Consider the following 14,914-nt stretch of genomic DNA (forward strand, 5'->3'; position numbering starts at 1 on the left):
TACCCCTCTGCCAATCCCTCCATTGGCTGCCACTCAACGAACAAATTAAATTCAAGATACTAACTATAACTTACAAAGCCATCCACAACTCTGCCCCCATCTACATCACTAACCTAGTCTCAAAATACCAACCTAATCGTTCTCTTTGCTCCTCCCAAGACCTCCTGCTCTCAAACTCCCTTGTCACCTGATCCCATGCTCACACTCAGGACTTCTCAAGAGCCTCTCCCATCCTCTGGAATGCTTTACCCCAATCTGTCCGATTTTCTCCTACATTATCCACTTTCAGACGATCCCTGAAAACTCATCTCTTCAGAGAAGCCTATCTGGCCCCCACCTAACAACTGTACATTTATTTTCTCCATCAGCACATCCCCCTCAGTTATTACCTCTTGTATCTCTTGACCTTCCCTCCTAGATTGTAAGCTCTAAGAAGTAGGGCCCTCTGATTCCTACTGTATTAATGTGTATTGTATTTGTACTGTCTACCCTCAAGTTGTAAAGCGCTGTTTAAACTGTTGGCGCTATATAAATCCTGTATTATAATAATAATAATAATGCCCCGTACACACGGTCGGACTTTGTTTGGACATTCCGACAACAAAATCCTAGGATTTTTTCCGACGGATGTTGGCTCAAACTTGTCTTGCATACACATGGTCACACAAAGTTGTCGGAAAATCCGATCGTTCTATACGCGGTGACGTAAAACACGTACGTCGGGACTATAAACGGGGCAGTGGCCAATAGCTTTCATCTCTTTATTTATTCTGAGCATGCGTGGCACTTTGTCCGTCGGATTTGTGTACACACGATAGGAATTTCCGACAACGGATTTTGTTGTCGGAAAATTTTATCTCCTGCTCTCCAACTTTGTGTGTCGGAAAATCCGATGGAAAATGTCCGATGGAGCCCATACACGGTCGGAATTTCCGACAACATGCTCCGATCGGACATTTTCCATCGGAAAATCCGACCGTGTGTACGGGGCATAAGTGTTTTAATATGTGATTGAATATTATTGAATATTGAATGCCTGTAAGGGTTAGGCCAGGTTCATTAAATTGATTTTGACCAGTTTGCTGCCAGGTCCCGCTCTCCACATTCAACCTCAAGTGACCAGACCTTTTGTTTTGCCATTTTCACTTTTTTATATCATTTTTTTCTATTTTTTTTTACTAACATCTTTGAATGTGTATAAAATATCCCCCATTCCCCTACCCCACATACCATTCATTTTTGTAAAAAACACAGAACCAATAAAAAAACATCCCACATCAGTTGTGCAAATGTTTATCGAAACAATTGTTTCCATAAAAAATACACTGAAATAATGAATACACACAGACACAACATAGCATACAAAAATCGTATTAAATTAAGAAGATAAAAACTGTGTTGAGCTAATAAATAACGGATATTATGACTGTGGATTTTACCCTTTTGAGATAGAGAAAGAGATTGAGGGCACAGAGTCTTCAATCTCCTATTCCTCTCCCACCTTGCACTCACTAATACTGGATGCAAAAGTATTCAGTACTGAGCTCTTCCTTGTTCAATCACAGAGGGAATGCCATTCATGTTTACCGATCCCTTCAGACAATGAACACCAGAGTACTCAGTACTGACCACTTCCATGTTCAATCACAAAGGGAAGAGATAGCAAACACACCATTCATGTTTACCAATCCCTTTAGACATGAATGAACACCAGAGTACTCAGTACTGAGCGCTTCCATGTTCAATCACAAAGTGAAGAGATAGCAAATACGCCATTTATGTTTACCGATCCCTTCAGACATGAATGAACACCAGAATACTCAGCAGTGATCGCTTCTGCATTCAATCACAAAGGGAGGAGATAGCAAACATGCTACTCATGTTTACCGATCCTTTAAGGCATGAATGAACACCAGAATGCTCAGCACTGAGCACTTTCCTGTTCAATCACAGAGGGAAGAGATAGCAAATACGTCATTTATGTTTACCGATCTTTCAGACATGAACACCAGAATGCTCAGTACTGTGCGCTTCTGCGTTCAATCACAAGTGGGAGAGATCGCAAACATGCCATTCGTGTTTACCGGTACCCTCAAAAAATGAATGAATACCGGAGTACTCAGTACTGAGCGCTTGCATGTTCAATCACAAAGGGAAGAAATGGCAAACACGTCATTCATGTTTACCGATCTTTCAGACATGAACACCAAAATGCTCAGTACTGTGCGCTTCTGCGTTCAATCACAAGGGGGAGAGATCACAAACATGCCATTTGTGTTTACCGATACCTTCAAAAAATGAATGAATACCGGAGTACTCAGTACTGAGCGCTTCCATGTTCAATCACAAAGGAAAGAGATAGTAAATGCCTATGACCTCTTACTCTCTTGTGTTTCTAATCCCATTGTGCCTGTAATAAATCTTTTAACCACTGGTGAGGCTGGGTATCCGGTCCTTAGTAGCAGTGGAGAGGTGGCACTGAAGGCAGCACTTTGTAGAGGAGAAGCAGCTCTGGAGGGTCATAAAGGAAAGAGAAAGGCGCCTCTAAGTGCAGTGGTTAAAAGATTTATTGCAGGCACAATGGGATTAAAACCTCTTACAAGATAGTAATAGGTCGTAGGCATATAGTGATTTGTCCTCGGGTCTGACTAAGGAACTGTGCATGCTCCGAAACACATTACGGCCCACCACCTTCACCTGATGTCACATTGGCTTGGTTCTCGAACCCGGGCCACCTTATTGCATCTTCACCTCCTCACCAATCCACATCACCAGGGACTCTGACAGCTGCAGGACGGCTCTCTCTCCCCCCCAGACAGACGAGGATTACAGCGATCCGCATGAGGACAAATCATTAAATGCCTATGACCTCTTACTCTCTTGTAAGTGTTTTAAATCCCATTGTGCCTGTAATAAATCTTTTAACCACTGCACTTATGCCGCGTACACACGGTCGGACTTTTCGGCTACAAAAGTCAGACAGCCTGTCCGACAGACTTTCGACGGACTTTTGGCGGACTTGCGGCAGACTTTCTAATGAACGGACTTGCCTACATATGATCACACAAAAGTCCGACGGATTCGTACGTGATGACGTACACCGGACTAAAATAAGGAAGTTGATAGCCAGTAGCCAATAGCTGCCCTAGCGTGGGTTTTTGTCCGTCGGACTAGCACACAGACGAGCGGATTTTTGGGTCCGGCGTAGTTACGACGTAAAGATTTGAAGCATATTTCAAATCTAAAGTCCGTCAGATTTGCGGCTGGAAAAGTCTGCTGAAAGTCCGCTGAAAGTCCGGGGAAGCGCACACACGATCGGATTGTCAACCGTATTTTGTCCGTCGGACTTTTGTAGACGAAAAGTCCGACCGTGTGTACGCGGCATTAGAGGCCCCTTTCTCTTTACTTTATGCTCAGTACTATGCACTTCCGTGTTCAACCACAAAGGGAAGAAATAGCAAGCATGCCATTCATGTTTACTGATCTCTTCAGACATGAATGAACACCAGAGGACTCAGTACTATGCACTTCTGTGTTCAACCACAAAGTGAAGAGATATCAAACACACCATTTATGTTTACTGGTCTTTTAAGTCATGAGTGAATACCAGAGTGCTCAGTACTGAGCACTCCAGTGCTCATTTATGAAACTAAAGGGATTGGTAAATATGATAGAGACATGTTTACTGCTCCTCGCTTGCCATCTTGAAGAGAGACAATCCTCCTGGTTGTGCACCAGTAGTCTCCCCTTCGTGTTCCTTCCACAACTCACTGTCTCTGTAGGTACAGGTGGTGGGGGGCAGTGGGTATTGGAGGGTACACAGGGGTTGTAGAGGGGACGCAAAGGGTGAGCAGACTAGAGACACATTGAGGGTTGGGGCAGAGGGTAGGATCAGTGACAGTGTGGGGCAGAACTAGGGGACCCTTCTGCTATAAGATCATGGTTGTTGTCATTTTGCTATTTAAAAAAATAACAACAGAAATGAAAGTGCATTCATCTTGGCTCTTTGTGGCAGAGGATGCTTTGCTCTTTGTTTTAATGTTGTATATATTACCTTTTTTCCCTTTGATGCTTTTGCTAATGAGCAAGGGAGATCAGGCTACACTGCAGGAGGAACTCATCCAGTTGCGACACATCCCCCTTTGATCTCCCCTAGCAGAGTATGCCAGACAGACCTTTGTGAACTTTGATATCTTTAGTGAACACCAGTTGATTTGTGAAACATTTTTTTAAATTTTGAGGATGGGAAGCGCAGCCACAGGGTGTGCTTCTTCCCAATGTGAGATCTCTGAAGTACAGGAAACTATGATTCATATAGAAGATATTTCCCACACTCAGGACACTAATACACCTCAAGGGTTGTGTGGGATTTTTGATGAATGGAAAGATGGGCCTTGTGTAGTAAACATTTCCCGGACTCAGGTCAGAAATACGGCTTCTCCCCTCTGCAAGATCTTTGAAGTTCAGAAAGACTGTACATCTGTGAACACCATTTCCCGCACTAAGGGCACGAATATGTCTTCTTGCCCGCGTGAATCCTCTGATGTCTGCAAAGGCTGGACTTTTCAGAAAAATATTTCCCGCACTCGGTACAGGAATACGGCTTCTCACCTGTGTGACATCTATGATGTTCATCAAGATAAGACTTCCGTGAGAAACATTTCCCGCACTCAGGGCAGGAATACGGCTTCTCACCCGTGTGAGTCCTCTGATGTGTGTTAAGATGGGACTTCTGTGAAAAATATTTCCCGCACTCAGGGCAGGAGTAGGGCTTCACCCCCGTGTGACATCTTTGATGTTCAGAAAGATAAGACTTCCGTGAAAAACATTTCCCGCACTCAGAGCAGGAATGTGCCTTCTCGCCCGTGTGACTCCTCTTATGTCTGTAAAAACTGGACTTATCTGAAAAACCTTTTCCGCACTCAGGGCAGGAATACGGCTTCTCACCTATGTGAGATCTTTGATGTGCAACAAGGTCGGATTTCAGTGCCAAACATTTCCTGCACTCACAACAGAAACAGGGTTTCTCACTTGTGTAAGAAGTTTGACACCCAACAAGTTTTGAATTCCATGGATAACACTTCCAACACTCTGGACAGGAATGAAACCTTTCACCCCTGTGAGACCTGCAATGTATAATTAGTTCTGATTTATGAAGAAAACATTCTCCGCATGCAGGACAAGAATGAAGTTCCTCAGATGTGTGAGATTTCTGATGTACAGAAAGACTTAATTCAGAGCTAAAACTTTGCCCTAATTCAGGACAGGAAAATGTCTTCTCCTGAATTCTGACACCATCCCTCACAGTACGAGGTTGCTCAGAGTCAGAGGGATTCCATGGTCTATCCACACTGTGAAGTCCACCATCCATAGTTGAGCTCATCGAGCTCATTGTCTTTTCTCCTCCACAATCTCCTGTGATGTCCTCATCTTCCATTTTACATCCTGGAGATAAAGCGAGAAGATCCTTTGAGGGTTTCTCCATTGCGTGTCCTGGAAAAATATAAAAACATCATCAATAGATATGAGAGGGTTAGTTCACTTCCATCAAGATTCCATCTGGATCAGGTACATATGAGTGAGCAGATGTTCCCTGTGGATGTTCCAACCAGCTGGGATTCTTCCCCTCTTCAGTCAAAGGGCCTTTGGTCCTCCTCCCAGATCACGTCTACATTTACACAGCCTTGTCAGAAGAGCAGGAACCAATGGGGACTGGGAGGTCCATGCTCTGTACACAACCTTAAGCCTATGCACTGGGTCATGTGATCTCTAATAGACAAGAGGTTCAAAGTTCAGACTTGCAGACACATAGAACATGTGACCATAGGCCTATACTTATAGTGATGTAGACTTATAGTGAATGTATTTAGTGTTTAGGACCCACCTGGTCTGATTTCTGTAGGAGTGTCTTCCTCAGTAAATGACCTGGTTAGCCCATCCTCCTCCATAGACCGATGATCATCCCTCAGATACGTCTCTTCTTCTTCTGCTTTAACCTCAACTTTTATATCTATCAGATCTTCATCCTAAACCAAGAGAATGGTAGAAAATTACATGTGTAAAATATAAGCTGACATAAAAAAAGCTAAGCCCACACATCATCTCCAATAGTCACCTACATGTTCTAGATGCTCCATCCCACCAATTTTGTAACAGTGAGAGATGGTGTGATCTTCCTGTGTGGAATCCCGGGAATACAGAGTACGGGGACATCTCTCTGGTGGGTTCCCATTACTGGATCCATCTGTAGGAAACACACACACTGAATACATTGTTTCTATGTGTTTATCAGATGATGGGGGATCTAGGAGGACCCTCCGTACTGCTCTCTCCTTTACAATAAAGTCTCCTCTTACCCGGTGATGTGAAGGGCGGCTGATTGTCCATCATGACGTCCTTGTAGAGATCCTTGTGTCCTTCTAAATACTCCCACTCCTCCATGGAGAAATAGACAGTGACATCCTGACACCTTATAGGAACCTGACACACACAATGATACAGTCACCATCCAGACACATCCCTTGTCTGTTACTGGATAATGTCCCAGAATTCCCGGCACCGCTCACCTCTCCTGTCAGCAGCTCCATCATCTTCTTGGTGACTTCTAGAATCTTCTCCATGTTGTGTCTCTCAGGTTTTAGGGAGTCACATGGAGGCACTGTGATGGTCATATGATCACCTGACTTCACAAGAGGAAATCTCTGTATCGGAGAACCAATAGGAATATCACGTTAGAATCCCAGAATCCTCCTCACCTCTCCAGTCAGGTCTGTTTTTTTATTAATAGAGATAATAGTGATGTCATGTGACCTCCCAGAATCCTCCTCACCTCTCCGGTCAGGTCTGTGTTTTATTTATAGAGATAAGAGTGATGTCATGTGACCTCCCAGAATCTTCCTCACCTCTCTGGTCAGGTCTGTGTTTTATTAATAGAGATAAGAGTGATGTCATGTGACCTCCCAGAATCCTCCTCACCTCTCCGGTCAGCAGGTAGATGATCTTCAGGGTGAGGTTTAGTATCCTCTCAGTCATGTGACTCCGGTCCTCCTTCATCCTTATTGATGTGGTCATGTCATCTATGTGGGTTTCTCTGTAGATAGATAATGAAGAATTGAGTGATATGTACATCTATATACAATAAGTGCAGTGCTCCAAGATAATCAAACAAAACCAAACCTAACCAAGTCTGGACGGGTGTTTCTCTACATCTTGTATCTGTGACAAAACTGTCCCTAGCCCTACATTAGGTGCATCAGTCTGAACTACAAAATCCTTGGAAAAATCTGGGGAATACGGAACTGGCTGTGCACCGAGAGCCTTCTGTAGGACCTGAAAGATTCCTTCTGCTCTGAGGACCATTTCACCGTAACATAAATCATGGTGGGGGCAGATGTATAAACTAAACTATAGTTTGTTTTTATAGGAGGAAGGCCTCCAGTCTTCCCCCAAACTGGAAGGTCCAAGTCATTGAGACTTTGCATTGCCTTGAGGAGGGTTAAAGAGGAACCCTCCATTTTTTTTTGTTACCAGAGCTCTTTTGTGGCTCTTGCTTTTTGAACCCCTTCTGAGATTAAAAGTGTTGCATGCAAAGCCCCATTTTTTTTTTCCCTCGTTACTTTTTATGACCAGAAACCCCTTTAGTGAGATGACCTTTCCAGAACAATTCAGGTCTAAGCAGTAATTCTTCATGAACAGTAATCTGCAGTGCCTCAATTTTGATGCCAGAGCTCTCGATACATGGACACGACCTTTAATTAGCAGGAGGAAAGTTCAATACCAATTTTAGAAAATATTTTTTTTCCTGAAAGATGTAAGGAAGGGCATGCCAGTAAACGAGATGGCTCTTCTTGACGAGCTCCTGTGCACAGACTATTACGTGTTCCCTTTCGTGCTTGCAGGAATTGGGTATGTGGTAATGCACATACCCGTGCACACACCTGAGCTCACATGTACTTGTGACAGATGTTTGCGCCAAACAAGCTATTTAAACTGGTGCTCAGGATCAGTGCTGCTTGTTCTTCAGCCTCCTCTGAATCCTGTGATTCTGTATCCTGATTCCAGTTGCTGCCGTGGCTTGTTTGACTACTCTCTGAACTCCACCTGCACTGACCTTGGCTTGTCCCCTGACCTTTCGCTTCGGTCTGCTCCATTGACTTCTGCCTCACTGATCGGTTCCAGACCCGGCTTGTTTCTTGACCACGCTCTTGCCTGTGCCCTGTAACCGATCCATCCCGTCTGTGAATCACCCGCCCCTCCTGATTCTTCTACTCTGCCTGTTGTCCTCAACTACCACCCTGCTGTTCCGGCTGACCTACAGTTTGCTACCTACAACCATCTCAGCTGCCCATTGTCACCAGTACCAGCCTGCCTCAGTCTGCTGCCTACCAGCTCGCCTGCTTACTGGAGCCTTCTGACGACTTCACCTATGTAGCATGAACACCTGCCCTGCTGCTAGCAAGACTTACAGGCACTCGTGACACTTTGTACTCCTGCTATCATGGCCTAGAGGTGTAAGAGAGACCCTCCTCATCATATCAGGCTCTGTTACCAGGTACGTGATAAAAGAGTAGTCGAGGCATTGAATAGACTTCCAGCAGAGGCAGTAAGTCAATCATAGAGACGGAAGCCTCTCCTCAGTTCAAAACACATGAAAGTCCACTTGGCGTTTCCAATAAAGCACTTAAAGGACTCTCAGCTGGCTTTCATTTTGCACTGAGGAGAAGCTTCTGTCCAGCCACTCAGCCATAAAGCCCAGATCAGTGGAGGGCTGCAGTGATGGTTGTTCTTCTGGAACGTTGGCCCATCTCCACACAGGATCTCTGGAGCTCAGTTAGAATGACCATCAGGTTCTTGGTCACCTCTCTAACTAAGGCCCTTTTACACCGATTGCTCAGTTTGGCCGGGAAACCAGCTCTTGGAAGAGTCCTGGTTGTGCCAAACTTCTTCCATTTGAGAATTATGGAGGCCACTGTACTCTTGGGAACCTTCAGCGCAGCAGACATTTTTACGAGGTACGTGATAAAAGAGTAGTTGAGACATGAAATAGACTTCCAGCAGAGGCAGTAAGTCAATCATAGACACCGAAGCCTCTCCTCAGTTCATAACACATGAAAGTCCACTTGGCGTTTCCAATAAAGCAATTGAAGGGCTCTCAGCGGGCTTTCATTTTGCACTGAGGAGAAGCTTCTGTCCAGCCACTCAGCCATAAAGCCCAGATCAGTGGAGGGCTGCAGTGATGGTTGTCCTTCTGGAACTTCAGCCCATCTCCACACAGGATCTCTGGAGCTCAGTCAGAATGAGCATCAGGTTCTTGGTCACCTCTCTCACTAAGGCCCTTCTCCACCGATTGCTCAGTTTTGTCCGGGAAACCAGCTTTTGGAAGAGTCCTGGTTGCGCCAAACTTCTTCCATTTGAGAATTATGGAGGCCACTGTACTCTTGGGAACCTTCGGTGTAGCAGACATTTTTTTTGTAGCCTTCCCCAGATATGTGCCCTGCAGTAATCCTGTCTCTGAGCTCTGCAGGCAGTTCCTCTGACTTCATGGCTTTAGCTCTGATACCGTATCCATTGTTAGTGGTCAGACCTTTTATAGAGAGGTGTGCACCTTTCCAAATCATGTCCAATCAATTTAATTTAGCACTGGTGGACTCCAATCAAGGTGTAGAAACATCTCAGCAAGGATCAAGAGAAATGTGAGGCACCTGAGCTAAATTTCAAGTGTTGTTGCAAAGGGTTTGAATACATATGCCAATGTAGTATGTAGTACCAACTGTAGTATCAGGCTGCAGCATAACAGCATTGAAAAAAGTGAAGGGGGTCTGAATACTTTATGAATGCACAATATATATATATACTGTACATACACTATATTACCAAAAGTATTGGGACGCCTGCCTGTACACGCAAATGAACTTTAATGGCATCCCAGTCTTAGTCCATAGGGTTCAATATTGAGTTGGCCCACCCTTTGCAGCTATAACAGCTTCAACTCTTCTGGGAAGGCCGTCCACAAGGTTTAGGAGTGTGTCTATGGGAATGCTTGACCATTCTTCCAGAAGCGCATTTGTGAGGTCAGGCACAGAGTCCTGACCTCAACCCGATAGAACACCCTTGGGATGAATTATAGAGCAGGGATTGCGAGCCAAGCCTTCTCGTCCAACATCAGTGCCGTAGGGGTTCAATATTGAGTTGGTCCACCCTTTGCAGCTATAACAGCTTCAACTCTTCTGGGAAGGCTGTCCACAAGGTTTAGGAGTGTGTCTATGGGAATGTTTGACTTTTCTTGCATTTGTGAGGTCAGGCACTGATGTTGGACGAGAAGGTCTGGCTCACAGTCTCCACTCTAATTCATCAACAAACAAAGAAGGAACTTATGAACCAAGAGACTTTGCTTTAGTTCAATGTGGGTGTTAGCAGATGGGGATGATACCCTAAAGCTACTTGCAAACACTCAGGAGCTCAAGAGATCACAGGTGGGTGTGTTCCTCTGAATTGGAAAGCATATCAGAAAAAAAGGGAGGAGAGGAAAACGAATTCTTCAACAAGGAACCAGCAAGATAGCAAAAGTATGTGATTTATTATAGAAAAATAATTCCACATATACAACAAACAAAAATCAAAAAATATGACAATAAGTGAAACAAATACCAACACTAAGAATAAAATAGATTATTAGATTATCCTAGGATTATTACCAAATATGGTGCCCAATGGGAACAGATCAGGACCATTCTCAGTAACCACTGGCATATTCTCTCTGGCTCCCCTGCTCTCGGTGAGATAGTGGGGGAACGCCCTCTCCTCACCGCCCGACGTTCTCGGAATCTCAGGGACCATCTGATCCATTCCGAATATCAAAGGTCATCTAGTCAAAACTGGCTCACTCAACTTCCACCCCTGAGGGGCATGTTTAAATGCGGCAGATGCACTATTTGTAGGTATGTGGAGCGCACGGACGTGTTCACTGGTTCTGATGGTAAGAGACAGTTTAAAATTTATAACTTTATTAACTGCAATACCACACGAGTAGTCTACATGCTCACATGCCCATGTGGCAAAAAATATGTGGGAAAAACTCAAAGGAAACTCAGGATCAGAATCAGTGAACACGTCCAGAGCATCCTCAGTAAGGATGACGAACGCCCCATTCCCCTACATTTCCTTAATCATCATGGCGGGGATCCCACGGGACTTACTGTCAAGGGTATCTACAGGTTAAATCTTCCTCTTAGAAGGGGTGAATTTGACAGGATTCTCTGCCAGAAAGAAAAAATGTGGATATATACCCTTGACAGTATGTCCCCACTTGGGTTAAATAATGAGTGCAACCTGTCAGTATTTCTCACATCCTAGTTGCTAAGGGAGATACCTCACGCTTTTCTGTTTTTGTCTTTGCCTATTTGATAATACATTTATTTACGTCTGATTCCCATATCCACTTTATTTTTCTTATTGCCTTTAGTACCATTTTCTTCTCTTTTCCCCCCCCTTTCCTCCCCCTTTTTTATGTAATTTTGTATGATTTTGAGGAGGTGCTGCACCCACGGATGGGCCCGTTTTACTTATAATTCCCGTTGTCCTATGGTTTGAATGGCTGTCTATTTGTTGCGCTGTAGCCTAGACAACCGATAGCTGACGTATTCACGTCTGTAACTGGGATGGCTATATAAGCCGCCTGCTCTAGCTACGGCGCATGCTCTGAAGAAATCCTTGACGGATGAAACGCGTCAGCATGACGCCATCACGCCCAACGTAGCACTCACACGGTCCCACCCATCAGCCCTGGGTATTTGAGTCGCTGATTCGCTGAAGCCGCTGAAGCCTTGCCGCAGGGAACCAGGAAGTGTTTGAGGAGTTACACCGCATCCAGGCGGCACGCCATAAACACCCCTCCATTCTCCACTATCCTGGCTGGCATTCGGCCATACAGACCCACGAGCTACCCTCACTTGACCAGAGGAGGATTCAGCTGTTTTGCACAACGTGAGAAGATCCGAGGATCGGAGTGTTCTGCATGCCTGCCATACACTGATGTCCATGGACTGGTGAGACTGTATCTATCCAATATCTTTTGTGACCACTGTCACCATAGTATTATCAGTGTTCCCGCTTCATGATTCAGCAAACACGCTGTGTTTATTCATCACCACCCACACAGGCACACACTCCCTCATGTACCCACGTATATTCTCCATACAGCTGCTGATGTATGTTACCAGCTACGGCTGAGTACTCATCTGCTAGTGCCATCATCAGTTATCCTCGTGGTTTACATTTTTAGTTATACTCCAGGTCTGTTACCGGCAGCGTGCAGAGCGGACTCTCATTATCCCACGGCTGCATACATTTACCTCTTGGCCCTCAACATTACTTCATAGACACAATTTATGAGACGGTCCTTGTCTACTTAGCCAGTTGGATGTAATTGTATGTGGTGGCCATCTGTGTGTTGTTTCTGTCCTTAGACAACGTTGTCTATTTTATTCTTAGTGTTGGTATTTGGTTCACTTATTGTCATATTTTTTGATTTTTGTTTGGTGTATATGTGGAATTATTTTTCTATAATAAATCACATACTTTTGCTATCTTGCTGGTTCCTTGTTGAAGAATTCGTTTTCCTCTCCTCCATTTTTTTCTGATCCACTCTAATTCATCCCAAAGGTGTTATATCGGGTTGAGATCAAGACTCTGTGCAGGCCAGTCAAGTTCCTCCACCCCAAACTCGCTCACCCATGTCTTTATGGACCTTGCTTTGTGCACTGGTGCGCAGTCATGTTGGAACAGGAAGGGGCCATCCCCAAACTGTTCCCACAAAGTTGGGAGCATGAAATTGTCCAAAATGTCTTGGTATGCTGACACCTTAAGAGTTCCCTTCTCATAACTAAGGCTCCAAGCACAACCTCATCAGAAGACGCTCCTGTTGAGGTGATAACTTCCGTGGACGGCCTGGACATCTCATGAGATGGTTGCAGTTCCATCTTTGTTACATTTTTGTATCACTTTTGCTCCAGTTTTCTGACTGATAAGTAAAGCCTTTGCTGATCTTCTTGTAGCCTTCACCTTTCTTGTGTAAATAAATTATTTTCTTTCTCAGGCCTTGTGACATTTCTCTTCCATGTGGCGCCATTGAGGACATCATGAAATGGAAGGGGGCTTTCTTTGTGAAGTAACGCCCTTTATGGTCAACTGTCTGCTGGACATTTGACTAATGAATAATTACACTCAACTGTAGATGAATTCTTGTTCCATATTTGGTGAGGTTGAAAAAAAGACACAAGTCCATCAGGTCCAACCTGTGTGTGTGTGTGCTCCTATGTTAATTATCGATGCTCCCCGCTGTATATTAGAAACTGGTTTTCCTCTGATGGGACTTTATAAGGCAAGAGTCTTCAAAAATATCAAAAACATATATAGTTTATTTGGTATCAAAAAGATTAAAAATATAACAAAACAACATTTATAAATACTGAAGAAAACACGAGGGATGCTACAAAACAGGTGTGGACAATAACGTGAACATAAAGCCACATCAACTATACAAACTGGAGTCTAACCCACACGGGCCCGACGCGTTTCGAGGTTTAAAATTTGATTAAGACCTCTTCTTCGGGGGCTGGTGGTGAGATGAGTGACTATCTATATATTTACAAAAAAGAACAAAACATCTTAAAGCAAGTTCATGGTATGATAGCGTCATACACATTTATATAGCATGAAAGTCAAAACTGATTCAACATTATTAAGTGATACGCTCACCATTTGACTCCTGAACCCACAATTTGAAAGCATCCAACTTCAAAAACAGAGATAAGCGCAGTAGACCACCGATGAAGAAATGACCCCCAGTCCAGCGCTAGCACCAGAAACACGGCACGGACATGCAGATCACAGCAGGACACAAAGGGCGTCCTACCATTCGCAAAATGACACCACTAGCCACAGCGGTTGTAGGTAGTATGTGATATCACCTGGGGCACAGAGAAAGACAATCTGGTAGATTCCAATCCACAAATGTGAGGCAAGGGGGGATGGGAAAGGGGGGTGGGGAAGGGGGGGGGAGGGGGAAAGGAGGGGAAAGGGGGGAAGGAGGGGAAAGGGGGGAAGGAGGGGAAAGGGGGGAAGGAGGCGGGGGAGGGGGAAAGAAGGAGGGGGGAAAGGAGGGGAAAGGGGGGAAGGAGGGGGGAAAGAAGGAGGGGGGAAAGAAGGAGGGGGGAAGGAGTGTATGGTTGAATCGGAAGCAGAGGGGAGAGAAAAGTCTCACATAGAGTATTGGGGATTGCATGTATTATATATAATATAATATTTGTATAATAAAAGCAGCAGCGTGTGAGGTGCTTACCTATAGACTCATGTAAAATGGACAATCCTCCTAACATGAGTAGAAGGAAGTAACATAAAGTCTAGCAACGAGTAGGAGAAGATATAATAGCACTCGGTGTCATCAGATCTCCCAACAAATAGAGGGGGAGGAAAACACAGCGGTTGAGCACAGCCGCATGCAATCACTGAAAAGACACAGAGGGACACAAAAATTATTATGTGATTAACCACTTCCCGCCCGCCCTATAGCGGATTGACGTCCGGGAAGTGGTTCTGTTATCCTGACTGGACGTCGATCGGTGGAGCAGTGTGTCAGTCTTGGTAAAGAGCCTCCGGCGGAGGCTCTTTACCACGTGATCAGCCGTGTCCAATCACGGCTGATCACGCTGTCAATAGGAAGAGCCGTTGATCGGCTCTTCCTCACTCGCGTCTGACAGACGCGAGTAGAGGAGAGCCGATCGGCGGCTCTCCTGGCAGGGGGGGGTCTGCGCTGATTGTTTATCAGCGCAGCCCCCCCCGCAGATCACCACACTGGACCACCAGGGATCGCCACTAGGACCACCAGGGAAGGGGCAACATGTGGATGGCCAGGTAT

At 44.9% G+C, this 14,914-nt stretch overlaps 1 pseudogene; it reads right to left on the reverse strand.

Annotated features, from left to right (window-relative positions):
• Window positions 1-1,277: 1,277 nt before the first annotated feature.
• LOC141104845 (uncharacterized) lies at window positions 1,278-13,893 on the reverse strand (annotated as a pseudogene).
• Between the last annotated feature and the right edge of the window lie 1,021 nt (window positions 13,894-14,914).

This window comes from Aquarana catesbeiana, linkage group LG08, assembly GCF_042186555.1.
Source record: "Aquarana catesbeiana isolate 2022-GZ linkage group LG08, ASM4218655v1, whole genome shotgun sequence".
In the NCBI taxonomy this organism is placed as follows: Eukaryota; Metazoa; Chordata; class Amphibia; order Anura; family Ranidae; genus Aquarana; species Aquarana catesbeiana.